This window comes from Somniosus microcephalus, unplaced genomic scaffold (genome assembly GCF_052327205.1).
Source record: "Somniosus microcephalus isolate GS21.2 unplaced genomic scaffold, FLI_Smic_1.0 unresolved_chr1, whole genome shotgun sequence".
Lineage (NCBI taxonomy): Eukaryota > Metazoa > Chordata > Chondrichthyes > Squaliformes > Somniosidae > Somniosus > Somniosus microcephalus.
In genome coordinates this window covers 13,907,927-13,929,016 of record NW_028225179.1, presented here as the reverse complement: position 1 = coordinate 13,929,016, position 21,090 = coordinate 13,907,927, and the positions used below count along the sequence as shown (strand labels likewise).

The 21,090-nt window shown below is 44.6% G+C and overlaps 1 non-coding gene across 1 annotated transcript; it reads right to left on the bottom strand.

The window, feature by feature from the left end:
- Window positions 1–825: 825 nt before the first annotated feature.
- trnas-gcu (transfer RNA serine (anticodon GCU)) lies at window positions 826–907 on the bottom strand. The gene has a single exon. It is a non-coding gene; the product is annotated as a tRNA-Ser (tRNA).
- Window positions 908–21,090: the final 20,183 nt, after the last annotated feature.

Below are 21,090 nucleotides of genomic sequence, written 5' to 3'. Positions count from 1 at the left end.
GACACAGAATGATCCGGGACTGTGAGCACTCCTGATTCAAACAGACCCAGATTGATTCGCAACTGACCACGACCACGCCCATTATAGACAGGCCTGTTTTTCAAAGCTTATGAAATCCATGGCAACATCAATCGGGCTGTTTCTAAATCGATGCCCGGTTTAATCTTGGACGCCAAGTTGAAAGTTTACTCCATTATCATTTTTCCCATTATCTCCGTCATTTTACTCCAGCCAAATGAACTGAGTTTAGGTGTCAGCCGTGGCTCAGCGGTAGCATACTCAAGCCTCACTCCAGAGACTTGAGTGCATAATCCAGGCTGACACTCCAGGGCAGTACTGAGGTAGTGCTGCACTGTCGGCAGTGCCGTCTTTCTAGTATAGATGTTAAACTGGGGCTTCAGATCCCATGAGAGAATGCTGAAAAGAACGAGGATTTCTCACGCATTATTTATTTCTCAACCAAAGAGCCAAAAACAGAAAATCTCATCTTTAAGTTTGATAAATATTTTTGAAATTCCAAAGGAGAAATTTATGTTCCTGTTCCCTAATCATTTGCCTCTGTTGCCGCTAGTCTTTTCATTCGGTGCCAATCTCAAAGGAAGGAAGAAGGAAGAGAGGGTTCTCAATCTCCGATTCACGATCTCATCTCCACTTTCATTCAAGGTGGGTTGAGAAATTTCTTGGAATATTTTAATTTTAACAAGATATGAGCAATGCAGGGGCACAGACCAGCAACACCAGTGCAATTTTCACGAAATTGTATTTCAAGTAAGATTCAGTGAAATGCTTGGAAAGTGCATCAGCATCAAACGTGTAAAACAGTAACGACGAGGATGGGATTCGAACCCACGCGTGCAGAGCACAATGGATTAGCAATCCATCGCCTTGACCACGCGGCCACCTCGTCTCACCAATATACTGTTTTCCGACATTCCATTTCTTGCTTTTTACATCTAATTAGAACTACCCTGAAAGAAATTCAACTTCACCGCTTATCCTGCCCGTGCACACAGATCTACAATGTTGAAAATGTACAATCAGCTTAATGTAAGCAACAGGCCTTCCGTTACTTCAGATGAGGGACTGTCAAAAATGGCCGGTTTCACGCCAGATTCAGAATGTAAAAAGCGTCGCCCAGATAATTAAAAGACCTTTGTAGGACTTGAACCTTCAATCTTCTGATAACTGAAGAATGTGCAACAGAAGTCAGATGCCTAATCCATTAGTCTATGCTGCCGCTGATGCCGCTGAATCTCTTTTTATGGGGCGAATTGTGAGCAGGTTCAAGGAAACTGCTCGAAAAAAGAAGTGGATTGAGGAAAAGATAAAAATATTTCAACTGAATTAACAGGTCCTCTGTGAGCTGGATTCGCACCAGCGCAGTGAAACTCAATGCAAATGGGAAATGACATCGGCGGCTCGTTGGTCTAGGGGTATGATTCTCGCTTTGGGCATATCACGATTAAAATGCGTGAGGTCCCGGGTTCAAATCCCGGACGAGCCCTGACACATTTTCTTAAACTCAACAACTCGGTCATCAAAGCTGAAATCGCTCTGCTTCTAAAAAAACGGCATGATCCGAGATTGTGAGCTCTGCCATTTCAAACAGACACAGAATGATCCGGGACTGTGAGCACTCCTGGTTCAAACAGACCCAGATTGATTCGCAACTGACCACGACCACGCCCATTATAGACAGGCCTGTTTTTCAAAGCTTATGAAATCCATGGCAACATCAATCGGGCTGTTTCTAAATCGATGCCCGGTTTAATCTTGGACGCCAAGTTGAAAGTTTACTCCATTATCATTTTTCCCATTATCTCCGTCATTTTACTCCAGCCAAATGAACTGAGTTTAGGTGTCAGCCGTGGCTCAGCGGTAGCATACTCAAGCCTCACTCCAGAGACTTGGGTGCATAATCCAGGCTGACACTCCAGGGCAGTACTGAGGTAGTGCTGCACTGTCGGCAGTGCCGTCTTTCTAGTAAGATGTTAAACTGGGGCTTCAGATCCCATGAGAGAATGCTGAAAAGAACGAGGATTTCTCGCGCATTATTTATCTCTCAACCAAAGAGCCAAAAACAGAAAATCTCATCTTTAAGTTTGATAAATATTTTTGAAATTCCAAAGGAGAAATTTACGTTCCTGTTCCCTAATCATTTGCCTCTGTTGCCGCTAGTCTTTTCATTCGGTGCCAATCTCAAAGGAAGGAAGAAGGAAGAGAGGGTTCATCAATCTCCGATTCACGATCTCATCTCCACTTTCATTCAAGGTGGGTTGAGAAATTTCTTGGAATATTTTAATTTTAACAAGATATGAGCAATGCAGGGGCACAGACCAGCAACACCAGTGCAATTTTATTTTAAGTGAGATTCAGAGAAATGCTTGGAAAGTGCATCAGCATCAAACGTGTAATACAGTAACAACAAAGGCGGGATTCGAACCCATAGCGTGCAAAGAACAATGGATTATCAGTCCATCGACTTAACCTCTCGGCCTCCTCGTCTCACCAATATACTGTTCTCAGGCATTCCATTTCTTGCTTTTTACATCTAATTAGAACTACCCTGAAAGAAATTCAACTTCACCGCTTATCCTGCCCGTGCACACAGATCTACAATGTTGAAAATGTACAATCAGCTTAATGAAAGCAACAGGCCTTCCGTTACTTCAGATGAGGGACTTTCAAAAATGGCTGGTTTCACGCCAGATTCAGAATATAAAAAGTGTCGCCCAGATAATTAAAAGACCTTTGTAGGATTTGAACCTTCAATCTTCTGATAATTGAAGAATTTGCAACCGAAGTCAGACGCCTTAGCCATTAGTCTATGCGGCCGCTGATGCCGCTGAAACTCTTTTTATTGGGCGAATTGTGAGCAGGTTCAAGGAAACAGCTCGAAAAAAGAAGTGGATTGAGGAAAAGATAAAAATATTTCCACTGAATAAACAGGTCCTCTGTGAGCTGGATGCGCACCAGTGCAGTGAAACTCAATGCGAATTAGAGGATGACATCGGCGGTTTGTTGGTATTTGGTTATGATTCTCGCTTTGGGCAGTTCAGCATTAAAATGCGAGAGGTCCCGTGTTCAAATCCCGGACGAGCCATGACACATTTTGTTAAACTCAACAACTCTGTCATCAAAGCTGAAATCGCTCTGCTTCTAAAAAAACGGCATGATCCGAGATTGTGAGCTCTGCCATTTCAAACAGACACAGAATGATCCGGGTCTGTGAGCTTTCCCGGTTTAAACAGACCCAGAATGATTCGCAACTGACCGCGACCACGCCCATTATAGACAGGCCTGATTTTCAAAGCTTATGAAATCTATGGCAACATAAATCGGGCTGTTTCTAAAACGATGCCCGGTTTAATCTTGGACGCCAAGTTGAAAGTTTACTCCATTATCATTTTTCCCCTTAGCTCCCTCATTTTACTCCAGCCAAATGAACTGAGTTTAGGTGTCAGCCGTGGCTCAGCGGTTGCAAACTCAAGCCGCACTCCAGAGACTTGAGCACATAATCCAGGCTGCCACTCCAGGGCAGTGCTGAGGTAGTGCTGCACTGTCGGCAGTGCCGTCTTTCTCGTAAGATGTTAAACCTGGGCTTCAGATCCCATGAGAGAACGCTGAAAAGAACGAGGATTTCTCGCGCATTATTTATCTCTCAACCAAAGTCCCAAAAACAGAAAATCTCGTCATTAAGTTTGATAAATATTTTTGAAATTAAATTGCCCGCAAAGGAGAAATTTATGTTTCTGCTCCCTAATTAATCATTTGCCTGTGTTGCCGCTAGTCTTTCCTTCGGTGCCAATCGCAGAGGACGGAAGAAGGAAGAGAGGGTTCTCAGTCTCCGATTCGCGATCTCATCTCCACTTTCATTCAAGGTGGGTTGAGAAATTTTTTGGAATATTTTAATTTTAACAAGATATGAGCAATGCAGAGGCACAGACCAGCAACACCAGTGCAATTTTCAGGAAATTGTATTTCAAGTAAGATTCAGTAAAATGCTTAGAAAGTGCATCAGCATCAAACGTGTAATATAACAGCGACGAGGATTGGATTCTAACCCACGCTTGTAAAGCACAATGGATTAGCAGTCCATCGCCTTAACCTCTCGGCCACCTTTTCTCACCGATACACTGCTCTCAGACATTCCATTTCTTGCTTTTTGCATCTCAGTCGAACTAACCTGAAAGAAATTCAACTTCAGGTGAGGGACTGTCAAAAATGGTCGGTTTAACGCCAGATTCAGAATATAAAAAGTGTCACCCAGATAACTAAACGACCGTGGTAGGACTCGAACCTTCAATCTTCTGATAACTAAAGCATTTGGAACGGAAGTCAAACGTCTTATCCATTAATCTGTGCGTCCGCTGATGCCGGTGTAACTCTTTTTACGGGGCGAATTGTGAGCAGGTTCAAGGAAACTGCTCGAAAAAAGAAGTGGGTTGAGTAAAAGATAAAAATATTTCAACTGAATAAACAGGTCCTCTGTGAGCTGGATTCGCACATTTTGTTAAACTCAACAACTCGGTCATCAAAGCTGAAATCGCTCTTCTTTAAAAAAAACCGGAATGATCCGGGACTGGGAGCTCTGCCGTTTTTAACAGACACAGAATGATCCGGTACTGTGAGTACTCCCGGTTCGAACAGACCCAGAATGATTCGCAACTGACCACGACCCCGCCCATTATAGACAGGCCTGATTTTCAATGCTTATGAAATCGATGGCAACATAAGTCGGGCTGTTTCTTTACCGAGCGGCCGATTACGATGCCCGGTTTTTCCTGGACGCCAAGTTGAAGGTTTACTCCATTATAGTTATTCCCTTTATCTCCGACATTTCACTCCAGCCAAATGAACTGAGTGTAGGTGTCAGCCCTCGCTCAGCGGTAGCAAACTCAAGCCCCTCTCCAGAGAATTGAGCACATAATCCAGGCTGACACTCCAGTGTAGTACTGAGGTAGTGCCGTCTTTCTAGTAAGATGTTAAACCGGGGTCTCAGATCCCATGAGAGTATGCCGAAAAGAACGAGGATTTCTCGCCCATAATTTACCTCTCAACCAAAGAAACTAAAAGAGAAAATCTCGTCATTAAGGTTGATAAATATTTTTGAAATTGCATTGCCTCCTAAAGGGGAAATTTATGTTTCTGCTCCCTAATCATTTGCCCCTGTTCCCGCATTCGGTTCCAATCTCAGATGGAGGAAGTGAGAGTCCATTTTGGTGGTGGGGCAGAAATTGAGCCCTCGGCTGAGAGCTTCAATTTCGTCTGGTTGAAGGGTGAGGTCGGATAGGTTGACGATGGACTTCCCTGTGGTTTCAACCGTGGTACCAGGGGTGGCTTGGTTGCTGCTGCTGATGATCACTTTGTGATAAATGGCAGTTAGAAAGATTACCTGTAAACATCTGACATTATTCTCTGACTATATAAGCTGTGTCTTTATGCATCTCTCCACTTCACCTGACGAAGGAGCAGCGCTCTGAAAGCTTGTGACTTCAAATAAAGCTGTTGGACTATAACCTGGTGTTGTGTGACTTCTTACGTTTGTCCACCCCAGTCCAACTCCGACATCTCCACACCATGATAAGATATAGATCACAGAGTTAACATCAAAGTCAGGCTCATTTTCCAATGAGGCAGGAAACCGCGAACAAGGAGGAAGGGAATGAAGGACAGAGGGAAGGAAGGGAGGAAGGAGGAATTAGCTCTCGATTCGATCTTTGTTCCATTAGAGCTGGGTGATATATTAGTTTGAGAAAGTGGGGGAATTTTAACAAACAGGGAGAGAAAAGATTTTTATTTGGGGAAAGTAATATTTTCAGGCCACGTATCTTCCAAACAGATTAACAGCCCTGCGAATATAACCACTCACCAACCTCGATCTAACATTATTATCCAAAAGGAGTCATCCAAAAATCCCTTTTATTTCAGTATTTCTGTTTGCAAACGGCAGAACCAATCTTGCATAAAGTCGCCTTTACCGCACGTCCTGCCGAGCTCCCAGATTGACAATGTGGAAAATGCGGATTAGGCTTCTGTAAATAAACGGATTTACATATTTACCTCACAGTTTCGGCACTTCTGGGACTGAATTCCTGCTTTAAAGAATAATATTGCCGTTTTCTTGTGATGTACTGAACACAGGCTGATTTTCTGGCCGGTATTATTTGAAGACTTGTGGAATGTTTCCAGGCCGGGGGAACTGGTTCTATTAAAATGTTAGGGCGCTGCCCGGGATTGGAACCCGGGATCTTTTGCATTTAAAATTTTTGTAAATTCCCAAAACAAGAATCTCACCCCAGAACAAAGAGCCGCTAACCCTGCACTGAGTGTTTAATCTCGGCAATGATAATTTCACATGCATAAAGCAGTTATTTTACATCAGAGACAGTGTTAAATCTCATATATTGTTCAAATGCATCAATTTGTGAATATGACATTAAATGTGTTTAAATCCAGAGGGGGGATTTAAAGCAGATTCGGGGCCAATGGTTTCCAAGGTGATCACACTTGTGGCTCTCTTGCCTCTCTCCCCCCCTTCCGCCCACACGCTGCCGGTTTTTAAACCTTGCTTTAAAACTGCTGCTCTGAGCCAGTGCTTTCCACAGTCTCACAACCCTGTTTACAAATACCGTTTCACTGCTTGACTTCTCTGTTTATTAGTTATGAATCACCTTGAGGTGCAATGGTGGCGTTTGTGACATCAAATTAAAAGGCGGCCTTTTGCAAACACGTTGGGTCAAAGTTTCTTTTTGCACAGAATTGAACCTGAATCTTTCACGTTGGAATATTCTATTTGCTGCATCACAATAAGCAATATCATGTTATAAATGTTGGCTCATTAGTTCCCCAGTGTAAGAGGAGGAATTGACTGATGCCCTCATTTATTTCATGTAAGACGGAAATACAGGTATTCATTCAAAATCAATTCACAGATTGACACTGAGATAATCAAAGCGGGAGATACAGACAGCATCGGGAGACATGGCAAATAGACAAGAGAGCTGGTGAAATACAAAAACGGCCTGAGACTCCAGAAGACAGTGACCGGTAGCTGATTAACATCAGTGAGTGGAGGCGAGACATGGTCTCGGGATTCGGTCACGTGGCTTAGCTGGTCATAGCGTCTGTCTAATAAACAGGAAATCCTGGGTTCGACTCCCAACGGGGCCTTTGTTTTATTTAAGACGCTCGTGTGAAAAAGCTAAAATCCTTTTAAATGCCACTGCGTCTGCACTAGTTCCCATCTGGATGAAGGCTCCAGTCGCTGCGGGGCCTGGGTCGAATTTCACCGCTGTCCTAATTTCTGGTGGTGCTGATTTTGGCCTTCACCAACAATCCATCTTTTTTCAGCAGTGCCGTGCATTACATTGTTGTGGTCAGAGTTGCAGTAGTTGATGTGTGGCGCCATGATCGTTTAGTTGGTTAGTACTCTGCGTTGTGGCCGCAGCAACTTCAGCTCGATTGCTAGACACGGCACAGATTTTTCTTCCTTCCTCAATCAATAGCCTCTCCTTTACTTTCCTCCTTCAATTTCATTGAAAGTTTCCTGCGGTATTACCTGCATCTAACATTCACTTTCACCAACTTACACTGCCAAGTGTGCTCTGCTGCCACCGCTGTTCCAGGGGGCACATGTTCCATTCGCCCCAACCTGAGTTGGTGCCTTGAAGCCAGTCGATACATTTAGACCCGCGGGACCGCTCGACAGTCAAGCTCTGCGAAAGCAGGGCCTGCCTTTGGATTCAACGCAGCCCGATTATACAAGAAAATTCCTAAGGAAATGAAGTGCACTGGGGAGGCTATCTGAAGAACTCGGGTTGTTTACCTGGTAGTCGGCGCTTTTCCCTAAACAGTTGAGGAGCATGAGCGACGGGAAGCATTACATAGCTGCGGGTGAAGGGTGAAATATGCAATGTTTTCAAACTAGTTATCAAAAAGGATAATGGAAACTCAGGAGTTATGAAGGAGAGTAAGGGACGCTCCGGATGTAACAGACAGGGTAAGGGGGACTCTGAATATAACAGACAGTTTAAGGGACGCTCCGGAATCACCAGACAGGGTAAGCGACGCTGCAGTTGTACCAGACAGGCTAAGGGACGCTCCGGGTGTATCAGATATCTAAGCGACGCTCCGGATGTACCAGACAGTTTAAGGGACACTCCGGATTTACCAGAGAGGGTAACGGACTCTCCTGTTGTACCAGACAGGGTAAGGGAGGCTCCGGATGTATCAGATATCTAAGCAACACTCCGGATGTACCAGACAGGGTAAGGTACGCTCCAGTAGTACCAGAGAGTTTAATGGACGTTCCGGATATATCAGATAGGTTAAGGGACGCTCCGGAAGTACCAGGCAGGGTAAGGGACACTCCGGAAGTAACAGACAGTGTAAGGGATGCTTAGGAGTTTCTAGAGCGGTTTAGGGATGCTCAGGGCCTATCAGACAGAATAAAGGACGCTCCAGAGGTATCCGAGAGGCTGATGGATGCAGAGTTATTACTTTCAAAACCTCAAATTTTCTAAGTATCAATAAAATGAAAAGTTTAATCCGAAGCTAACAGATGTTCTGCCGTGTCCCACTTGGGGCAATGAGAAGGTAGAATGGTGCCGGACGGGACATTTGCAGCGCTCAAAAATAAGTACATAACTGACACAGATTCCCCCACCCAATACATCAATAAATAATACAGATACATCTAAATATATTTATAACGAACAGAGTTGCAAAACCATTTACATCTAACACAATATAAACTCACAAATACATTGGTATCTAATATCATCACACACCAATATACCTACAACCATCACAGGTGATTGTTTGCTAAAAAATACTTTAATTGATTGTCTTTAAAGCCATGATATTTCCATGGCAGCTTGCATTGTACTTCCACCAAAGACGCTGGAGATTGTTGGAGAATGATTTGTGTCCTGACCGATTATTTCTTAGGCGGATTAGAACAAGTTTTGGGCACAAGTCAAATTTTAGAAGGCGACGTTAAAAAGGGGCTCACGCGGGACCTTGCGCAAATTTCCATCTACAATCCCCAAAGCGAGATTCATACCCGTAGACTTAAGTGTCACTCTGTCTAGAATACAGATCCAATCAACTGGTTATCAAACATAAATTCAAATGGATTTGTCATGTATTGTCCATTACATTTTGTCTGATTCAGGTAAACAGACGATTGGAGACAGCAGTTTTACATTCCCAATGCTCTGTCACGTGTGGCCGCAGTTCCATTCCCGTTCCAAGCCCTCTTTTGACTGTCGATGACTTGCCGGAATGTGTTTGGAGAAGTGTTAGAATCGCAGTACAGCCCTTCACACTGTCGCTTCCTCTAAATCTCCGTCCAGGATTTCCGTCAGTGCAAGGCTCATCAGCTTGAGCTACTGTTTAATTTGTTCTCGGCATTTACTGTGCTGATGCTTCAACTTGTTGCCCTACACGGCATCTTCAAATTTGTCGATTGCACCTCGAGGACACTTTGCATACGTAAACCTGCAACAACTGCCGGAGAAAGAGATTCAATTTCATCGGTTCCAACAACAGTGGCCCAGAAATTCGGGTCTCCACGGGTGAGTATGCACGGGGCACTCACCTGTAAGCCCAATGGAAGTGCCGGTTTCCTGCATGCCCGGGAAACCGGCACTTCCGTTCCCCTGAACGAAGAGGTTCAGTGGTCGAACGCGTGCGCAGGAGCGGCTGCGCGTGCGCAGCGAAGTTACGTTTTTTTGCAGGTTTTCCCGGGAGGGGAAGCCTGCAGAAGTTAGATATTTAAAAAGCAGTCACAAGGCCTGCTTTTTACAAGGTAAGTGGTGAACTAATTAAAATTGAAACATATTTTCCACAGGTTTATTATTTTTTAAATACTTTAAAGCAAGGTAAGTTTATTTTTAGCCCCGTTAGAAAATGAAATTATTTTTTTCAAAAATTTAAATTAGTGTATAAAATAGTTATTTCATGTAAATTATAGTTTATTTAAAAAATGTGAAGATTTTTCAAATTTATTTGACGATTTAGTGCTGTTTTGGGGCCATAGTATTTATAACTTTTGACAGGTCTTCCTGTCAATCTTATGAATGGAGCATTCCCTGCTCCCATTTGCTCCCCATGGCCCACGTGATCCCAGGGGCTGCTTCGAACTAACTGCGCCCATGGGATACACAAGCACTGCGCGCCGGAAGCTGGAGCAGGCCCCGGATCGGAATTCCACGGGGGCCCACAGCTTCACGGCCGGCGTGCAAGGTAAGTGCAGGTCGGGGGCTTACACCCGCGGGAAGCCCCTGACCCGAATTTCTGGGCCAATGAGTCGATCGATATCAACCTCGACCATCCTCACCTACACGCTACAGATGCAAATCTCTGCTCTCCTCTGCTTCAGTGATATCTTGTTTCGCAGCGATGGGCAGTTTATGCTCTCTGAGGCTGCAATCGCTGCTTTTCGCTGGCAGCGGGCGCTGGGTGAGAGCGGGGCCGGACAGGCGGCCTGAACTTCGCTGCTGTCGCGGCCTCAGTCACTCCGGCAGTTGGGGAACAGCAAACAAAATCATGGGATTGTGGCCGCGTCTGAAATGAGGCTCCAAACTGTTGCTATTAACAGAGGTAGCGCTGCAGGATCCTGCAATGATCTCTCACACTCTCGGTGTCTCTGTAAGGTTTGAGTGTGGACAGGACTGTATAGAGAAAAGGAGAATACCGCGCGGCTGTTAATATATTTTATTGATCTCTGCCTGCAAGAAATGATTGAACCGGGGACCTGATGTACTTTAGACGGAAGTGATAACCGCTTCACTTCGGAAACCGTTGCTCTCTAAATAAGGAGAGAAACAGCCCAGAAGAGAACTGTCATCTATAAATGTTCTTATTCGTGCGACATTGGTTCCATTAACTTTTAGAACACTGTTTATTCTATTAAATACGCAAAGCTCATTAAACCGTACAATAGTTTGTTGTAACCGCCATTAATGAAGCGATAACTTTCTGTTTCGGACTGACCGAAATACTCCGAGTCACAGGCAAATCTTTAAAAAGCTTTTTGTGTTTTGCATGTGATAAATTTTCATCGGTTCTCATTTTACCGACTGTATTTCAGAAGTTGGGTAAAAATGTTCTGTGCTTATGGCGCCAGAAATCTGGTGCAGCCTTTGGTAAGTTCACAAGCTCGCGAATGCATGCGAGTAACTTCTGCTGCACGCTATCATATAACCCCAGCCAATGCTCCTCCAATAAACAACATTAACCAGGGCTCCTGCCCCCCGCACTATTAAACAACTGGAGATGTGCAAGTAAATGAGCACTTGTGCGACTCCAGTGGCGCAATCGGTCAGTATGAGGTACTTATATGACAGTGCAGGCTTGAGAAATGCCGAGGTTGTGAGTTCCAACCTCCCCTAAAACAGCCAATGCCTTTGCAGTGTGATATTTCGACCGAAGCAGAAGGTATAATTGGTGTTTTCTTCTAAATAGCTGTTACCTGTGGGCACTCAGGGCCATCGTGTTGCAAGAACAGGTGAGAGGTGAACAGGTTCAGACAGGGAATTCCATCACTTAGGGCCTAGGCAACAGAAGGCACGGCCACTAAAGGCAGAGCGATTATGATCAGGGATACTCAAGAGGGCATAATTAGAGGAACGCAGATATTGCAGGGGTTTATGGGGCTGGAGGTGATTACAGAGATAGGAAGAGGCGATGTCATGGTGGGATTTGAAAACGAGGATGAGACTTTTGAAATCGAGGCGCTGTTTAACCGGGAGCCACTGTAGGTCAGCGACCAAAGGGTTGATGGGCGAACGGGACTTGGTGCGAATTAGAACACGGACAGCCTAGTTTTGGATGTCCTCAAGTGTCATAGGGTGGAATGTGGGATGCCAGCCAGGAGTGCATTGACATAGACATGTCTAGAGGTAACAAAGTCATGGATGAGGGTTTCATGCAGTAGATGAGCCGAGGCAAGGGTGGAGACGGGCAATGTTACGGAGGTGGAAGTAGGCAGTCGCTGTTATGCAGCGGATATGTGGTCGGCAGCTCATTTCAGGGTCAAGTATGACACAAAGGTTGCGAAAAGTGTGGTTCAGCCTCAAAAAATGTTAGGGAGAGGGATGGAATTAGTGTAAAGGAACAGAGTTCGTGGTGGGGATGAAATCAAAGGCTTCATTCTTCGCTGCTGGAAATTCATCGAGAGCAAGTCCCAGATAATGTTTCACGCCCGGGATTGAACGAGGGACATTTCTCGTGTGTGGTGAACGTGATAACCACTACACCACGGAAAGCCCTGCCCGGTTTAATAACCGCAAGTCAGAGGACGTGTTCAGGGAAAAGGTGAATCGCTGAGTCGCCTCTCTCTGCACTGACAGAGATTGTGTTACTTCTCCATTAAACACCATCACTTGTGTCCCACACTGAAAATTTCAATCCTTCTCCTCCGACCCCTTTCACAAACATTTCAATGATCAAAACTACACAAGTCACACAGGGAAAAAGTCCTCATTAAACTGCCGAGGGAGTTGCGAGTACAAACTGACCAAACCTGCGTCCGACCATCGAAGGCGGTGTGTCGAGGGTGTGGGTGTATTGACATCCTGAGAGACAGCGACAGCCCCGTGACACAGAGCGATGGCAGCAACTCACAAATGTGGCCATTCAGGCCCATAAATAGGCTGACCCTGATTCACAGTAGTTAGTCAGTCAGGCGGGTCGGAAGGTCTGCACTCAGCAAGTGAAGGGCTGGGGAATAAGACAGACTCTCAATCAGACGGATAAAGCGGGAGACAAAGTGAGAGACAGAGACTGGAGCTGGCTGTGAGTCAACCCCACAGAGAAGCAGGTTGTATCCTTTCCCTTTTTACCCTGATTTGTCAGTAATAATTTAAAATCATTTCTGGTCCGGTCCCTTCCTTTAATCCAGTGCAGCGGCAGTGACAATAACTTTGTGGATTTATCGGGTACAGCCGAATCCAAGTCGGATCCCCAGCACCGAGGAGAAATTCCCTATTTCCGGGTCAGTTTGTATCAAGCAGCAGTTAACAGCAAAAAGTGTTATTAATAGGAGTAGTGGGACTGAGAATGACTTAAACAGTCGGCACCCTGTGAAGCAGAGCTCCGAGTATCTGTTTAAATAAAGTACTGAACAGATCGAGTGGGAGAGTTACCTGGACTCTGTGTATCACGAGGTAGTCACACCAATTAGATTAATTAATTCAGATGTAGTCCGTGGCCAGGGTCAGGATGGTGTGACTAGAATTGAGGCAGGTACGGGGATCCAGGAGGTAGTGTTGGAGGAGCCGCAGCCCTTGCACTTGTCCAACAGGTTCGAGGCTCTTACTCCCTGTGGGGACAGGAGCAGGGACTGCAGGGAGGATGAGCAACCTGGCCACAGTACCGTGGAGCAGGGGGCCATTCAAGTTGGGGTAGTTAAAAGAAATGTTGTAGAGGTAGGGGATAGTATCATTAGGGGGATAGATAGAGTACTTTGCAGCCGAGAGCAAGAGTCCCGAAGGCTGTGTTGCATGCCCGGTGCCAGGGTTAAGGACATCTCCTCTGGACTGGAGAGAAACTTGGAGTGGCAGGGGGAGGATCCAGTTGTCGTGGTCCATGTTGGTACCAACGACATTGATAGGACAAGGAAGGAGGTTCTGCTGCGGGAGTTTGAGCAGCTAGGGGCCAAATTAAAAAGCAGAACCACAAGGGTAATAATCTCGGGATTATTACCTGAGCCACGAGCGAATTTGGCTAGGATAAATAAAATTAGTGAGTTAAATGCATGGCTCAAAGACTGGTGTGGGAGAAATGGGTTTTGCTTCCTGGGACAATGGCACCAGTACTGGGGCAGGAGGGAGCTGTTCCATTGGGACGGGCTACACTCGGCCAGTGCTGCGACTAGAGTCCTGGCGGATCATATAACTAGGGCTGTAGAGAGGGCTTTAAACTAACTAGTGGGGGGGGGGGAGGTTCCTAGAGGGCAAATAATAAAAATGACAACAGGGAAGGTCATAGACATAGGTAGCAGTGGGGAAATTAAAAACCAGAGCGTGTCAGGAAGGGGCAGAAGGTATGGAGTAAAAGGTAAAGTAATAAAAAGGGCAAAAGCAGGAACTAAGTGTCACAAAACATCTTTGAAAGTTCTCTATCTGAATGCACGTAGCATTCGTAACAAAATAGATGAGTTAATGGCACAAATAACTACATATGGGTATGATCTTGTGGCCATTACAGAAACATGGCTGCAGGGTGACAATGCCTGGGAATTAAACATACCAGGTTATTTAACGATCAGGAAGGACAGGCAGGAAGGAAGGGGAGGTGGGGTGGCTATGTTAATAAAGGAAGGAATCACTGTAATACAGAGAAATGATATTGGGTCAAAAGATCAGTATAATGAAACAGTTTGGGTGGAGGTAAGGAATAATAAGGGGAAAAAAACACTAGTGGGCGTAGTCTATAGACCTCCGAACAGTGGCAACTCTGTTGGACGGAGTATCAATCAGGAATTAGTTGAGGCTTGTAATAAGGGAACATCTATAATTATGGGGGATTTTAACTATCATATTAATTGGACAAATCAAATTGGGCAGGGCAGCCTTGAGGATGAGTTCATTGAGAGTATTAGGGATGGGATTCTTGAGCAGTATGTAACTGAACCGACCAGGGGGCAAGCAACCTCAGATCTGGTCCTGTGTAACGAGATGGGATTAATTAAAAATGTCCTAGTAAAGGATCCCCTTGGAATGAGTGACCATAACATGGTTGAATTCCATATTCAATTAGAGGGTGAGAAGGTTGGATCTCAAACAAGCGTGCTAAGCTTGAATAAAGGAGACTATGAAGGTATGAGAGCGGAATTGAGTAGAGTGGATTGGGAAAATAGATTAAAGGGTAAGACGATACATGATCAGTGGTGTACATTTAAGGAGTTATTTTACAACTTCCAAAAAATATATATTCCACTGAGAAGAAAAGGGTGTAAAAGAAAAGACAGCCATCCGTGGCTAAGTAAAGAAATTAAGGATGTTATTCGACTAAAAACAAGGGCATATAAGGTAGCCAAATCTAGTGGGAGGATAGAGGATTGGGAAAACTTTAAAAGACAGCAAAAAATAACAAAAAGATTGATTAAGAAAGGGAAGATGGATTATGAAAGTAAATTAGCAAAAAATATAAAAACAGATAGTAAGAGTTTTTATAGTTATATAAAAAGAAAAAGGGTGGCTAAAGTAAATTTTGGTCCCTTAGAGGATGAGACCGGGAATTTAATGGTGGGAAATATGGAGATGGCAAAAACACTGAATGAATATTTTACATCAGTCTTTACAGTAAAAGACATTAAGAATATCCCAACACTGGACAAACAGGGGGCTAAAGGGGGGGAGGAGCTAACACGATCAAAATCACTAAGGAAGTGGTACTCGGTAAAATAATGGGAATCAAGGTGGACAAATCACCTGGACCTGATGGCTTACATCCTAGGGTCTTGAGGGAAGTGGCGGTAGGGATTGTGGATGCATTGGTAATAATTCTCCAAAATTCCCTGGACTCAGCAAAGATCCCGGCAGACTGGAAAACTGCTAATGTAACACCCTTATTTAAAAAGGGCAGGAGACAGAAGGCTGGAAACTATAGACCGGTTAGCCTAACATCTGTGGTAGGTAAAAGTTTGGAGTCCATTATTAAGGAGACAGTAACAGGACATTTGGATAATCATAATTTAATAGGACAAAGTCAGCATGGTTTTATGAAGGGGAAGTCATGTTTGACAAATTTGCTGGAGTTCTTTGAGGAAGTAACGTATAGGGTGGATAATGGGGAACCAGTGGACGGAGTATATTTAGACTTCCAAAAGGCATTTGACAAGGGGCCACACAAAAGATTATTGCTTAAGATAAAATATCACCGGATTGGGGGTAATATTCTGGCATGGATAGAGGGTTGGCTATCTAACAGAAGGCAGAGAGTTGGGATAAATGGTTCATTCTCAGACTGGCAAACAGTAACTAGTGCTGTTCCACAGAGGTCAGTGCTGGGTCCCCAACTCTTTACAATCTATATTAACGATTTGGGCGAGGGGACCGAGTGTAACATATCAAAGTTTGCAGATGATACTAAGATGGGAGGGCAAGTAGTGAGTGAGGAGGACATAAAAAACTTGCAAGGGGACATCGACAGGCTAAGTAAGTGGGCAGAGATTTGGCAGATGGAATACAATACTGGAAAGTGTCAGGTTATGCACTTTGGCAGGAAAAATCGCAGAGCAAGTTATTATCTTACTGGCAAGAAACTTGAAAGTACTGAAGTACAAAGGGATCTGGGGGTCCTGGTGCACGAAACTCAAAAGGTTAGTATGCAGGTGCAGCAAGTGATTAAGAAGGCCAATGGAATGTTGGATTTCATTGCTAGGGGGATAGAATATAAAAATAGGGAGGTATTGCTTCAGTTGTACAAGGTATTGGGGAGACCGCACCTGGAATACTGCGTACAGTTTTGGTGTCCATACTTAAGAAAGGACATACTTGCTCTCGAGTCAGTACAAAGAAGGCTCACTCGGCTAATCCCGGGGATGAGGGGATGGACATATGAGGAGAGGTTGAGTAGATTGGGACTCTACTCATTGGAGTTCAGAAGAATGAGAGGCGATCATATTGAAACATATAAAATTGTGAAGGGGTTGGATCGGGTGGATGTGGGGAAGATGTTCCCGATGCTGGGTGCAACTAGAACTAGGGGGCATAGTCTTAGAATAAGGGACTGCTCTTTCAAAACTGAGATGAGGAGGAACTTCTTCACTCAGATGGTGGCAGGTCCATGGAATATGCTGCCCCAAAAAGCTGTAGAAGCTACATCATTACATAAATTTAAAACAGAAATAGACAGTTTCCTAGAAGTAAAGGGAATTAAGGGTTACCTGGAGCGGGCAGGAATTTGGACATGAGTCTAGGTTCGGATCGGTCATGGCCCTGTGGGTAGCGGAGCGGGCCCAGGGCCGTGTAGCCTGATCCTGCTCCTATTTCGTGTGTCTAATTCTGTTAGATTCAGGAGATGGTTCTGTGATAGTGGATTGGCGGTTAGGATCAGATCAGCCATGATCTTATTGAATGGCGGAGCAGGCTCGAGGGGCCGATTGGCCTACTCCTGCTCCTATTTCTTATGTTCCTATGTTCTTAGTACTTACCTTCTGTAAAAGGTGATCTCCACTCCAGCCAGGATAAGGCCCAATTTACTCTTGAAGGACTCCTAGCTGGCAGCCTGTTCCCGAGGTCTCCACTAATCCCTGTGAATAGAACCACCTCCTGAAATCTAACACAGAATTAGAACACAAGAAGTAGGAGCAGGACCAGGCTACACGGCCCCTGGGCCCGCTCCACTACCCACAATGCCATGACCGATCTGAACCTGGACTCATGTCCAATTCACTGCCCGCTCCCCATAACCCCTCATTCCCTTTACTTCTAGGAAACTGTGTATTTCTGTTTTAAATACACCAGCTTGTGCCTAAATGGTGTTTTATGAAGTTTGAGCGTAGATCCCTTGCTTGTGTACTCTATTTCCCTATTAATAAAATCAAAGATCCCGAAGCTGAATACTGTCCTGCTCAATATTTACGACGTTGCCAAACCATCAGCACACTTTGGAATTTAATTCCAATCCCCAAGTCCAGGTCAGTTATATAAAATGATGACAAGCGATGGTGACAATACCCACCCCTGGGGGACCCCAGTGCAGTGAATGCAGCGCATTACTCTCCATCCTTAGGAAGCAAGATACAATATGGCCCGGCAAAGCCTCCTCATACACCGAGCACAGCGACAGTAAAATCCGTGGAGATTGAATCCAGGTCACTCGTCCTTCCAGCAACAGTTGGCGAGGACCGAATGAAATGAAACGTTTTACTTGCCTCAGTGAGGAAATCACTGGATAATGTTGCAGGAATAAAAACAGAAAATGCTGGAAATACTCAACAGGTCAGGCAGCATCTGTGAACAGGGAAACAGAGTTAAAATTTCAGGTCACTGATCTTTTGTGAGAACTGGAAAAAAGCAGGAAATGGAACAGATTTTTACATCGAAACATAGAAGATAGGAGTAGGCCATTCGGCCCGTCGAGTCTGCTCCGCCATTCAATGCGATCATGGCTGATCATCCAAATTCAGTACCCTATCACTGTTTTCTCACCATATTACTTGATGCCTTTAGGCTTAAGAAATACATCCAACTCCTTCTTGAATATATTTAATTAATTGGCATCCACTGCCTTCTGTGGAAGAGAATTTCAGAGGTTCACCACTCTCTGGGTGAAGAAATTCCTCCGCATTTCTGTCCTAAATGGCTTACCCCTTATCCTTAGACTGTGACCCCTGGTTATGGACTCCCCGACCATCGGGAACATCCTTTCTGCATCTAGCCTGTCCAGTCCTGTCAGAATTTTATAAGTTTCAATGAGATCCCCTCTAATTCTTCTAAACTCCAGCGAGTATAAGCCCAATCGACCCAATCTCTCCTCTTACGTCATTCCTGCCATCCCAGGTATCAGCCTGTTGAATCTTCGCTGAACTCCCTCCATGGCAATGACATCCTTCCTCAGATAAGGCGACCAAAACTGCACACAATACACAAGATGAGGTCTCACCAAGGCCCTGTACAACTGCAGCAACAAATTCTTGTTCCTCTACTCAAACCCTCTCGCTACGAAGGCCAACATACCATTTGCCTTCTTAACCACCTGCTGCACCTGCTTGCATACCTTCAGCGACTGGTGCACACTGAAACCCAGGTCTCGCTGCACTTCCCCTTCTCCCAGTCTATTGCCATTCAGATAATAATCTGCCTTCCTGTTTTTGACACCAAAGTGGATAACCTCGCATTTATCCACGTTAATGTGCATCTGCCATGCTACTTACCAATCACCCAACCTGTCCAAATCAACCTGGAGTTGCTCTGCACCCTCCTCACAGCACACCCGCCCACCCAGCTTTGTGTCGTCTGCAAACTTGGAGATATTACATCAAGTTCCCTTGTCTAGATCATTAATATATATTGTGATTAGCTGGGGTCCTAGGACTGATCCCTGCGGTAGCCCACTTGTCACTGCCTGCCACACAGAAAAAGACACGTTTAATCCAACACTTTGCTTCCTGTCTGTCAACCTGTTATCTATCCAATTCAGTACCTTACCCCCAATCCCATGTGCTTTAAATTTACACAATAATCTCTTATGCGGGACCTTATCGAAAGCCTTCTGAAGGGCCAAATACACCACACCCACTGTTTCTCCCTTATGTATTCTACCAGTTACATCCTCAAAATATTCCAGTGGATTAGTCATGCACGATTTACCTTTTGTAAATCCATGATGAGTTTGTCCGATCCTTTCACTGTTTTCCACGTGCTCTGCTATTACATCTTTTATAATGGACTCCAGCATTTTCTCCATTACCGATGTCAGGCTCATTGGTCTAAAGTTCCCCGTTTTCTCTCTACCACCGTTTTTAAATGGTGGGTTTATATTAGATACACTCCAATCCATGGAAATTGTTCCAGCGTCTATAAATAATTTTGCAAGATGATCAGCAATGCATCTACTATTTCTAGGGCCACTTCCTTAAGTACCCTCGGATGTAGATTATCAGGCCTTGGGGATTTATCGGCATTCAATCATGTCATTTTTCCTAACACCATCTCCCTACAAATACTGATTTCATTCAGTTCCTCCCTCTCATTAGAGCCTATGTTCCCCGACATCTCTGGGAGGTTATCTGTGGCCTCCTTTGTGAAGACAGAATCAAAGTATGTATTTAAATGGTCTGCAATTTCTTTGCTCCCCATTTTAAATTCCGCTGATTCTGACTGCAAGGGACCTACGCTTGACTTCAGCAATCTTATTCTCTTCACATATCTATAGAAGCTTTTAAAGTCAGTTATAATGTTCCCTGAAGCTTACTCTCATACTCTATTTCCCCCCTCTTAATTAATCCCTTTGTCCTCCTTTGCTGAATCCTAAAGAGATCCCAATCCTCAGGTTTGCTGCCTTTTCTGGCCAGTTTATATGTCCCCTGCTTGGATATTATGCTATCCCTAATTTCCCTAGTTAGCCATGGTTGAGTCACCTTTTTTGTTTTATTTTTTTGCCAAACAGGATTAACAAATTCTGTAGTTCATCCATGCGATGTTTAAATGTTTGCCATTGCCTATCCACCGTCGACCCTTTAAGTAACATTCCCCAATCCATCCTAGCCAACTCGCACTTCATACCATCGTAGTTTCATTTATTTAAATTCAGGACCCTAGTCTCTGAGTCAAATACTTCACTCTCCATCTTACTGAAGAAATCTATCATATTATGATCGCTCCGCCCCAAGGGGCCTCGCACAACAAGATTGCTAATTAATCCTTTCTCATTACATAATACTGTTGTAGCTAATTTGGGGCAAAGCGGGCCAGGTGATATTCGAGGTCGACGCGATACCCAACAGAAGCTTTTTAGAGTCAATAAAACTCCGACTACGAGTTGGATGGCAAAGTAAAAGAATGCTTTATTGCAGAGCTCTGGGAGAAACCGTTACACACGCCTTGTGTGATCACCAAGTCTCTCGTTTTACACACACAAGGCTCCTACCTTTATACAGGAGTCAAAACAACTTAGACGATTGATTACATAATCACAGCGATCCCCCGTGACATCTAAAACGGTTATCTATTCTTGAGCAAACGGTTATCTATTCTTAAGCAAGCGATGGCCATAGGTTAAAACCTTTTGGGACCTCTGGCCGCAGACGAGATAAGCAGAAGTAAACAATGGTTCCAGACTGTTCATTGTTGCAAGGTGATCACAAATGTTCAGTAATAAAACTGCAGCTGACAATTACCTCACCCCTGCCCACTTGCAAGCTCGGGGGCCCCTTGTTAGCCAGTTTTAATATCAAGTATCCCGACAGTCTTTGCAAAGTCCTTAATACTGAAATTCTCCCTAACAATCCCTCCTTTTGGTCCTGGATCACGATCTTCTTGTTCCAGCTGACCATCAATCTTCTTTCTTCACAGTGTTGTTCTTACAACCACTGCCTCATCCCGGGGACGTCAGGCGGCTCAGGATCATCCG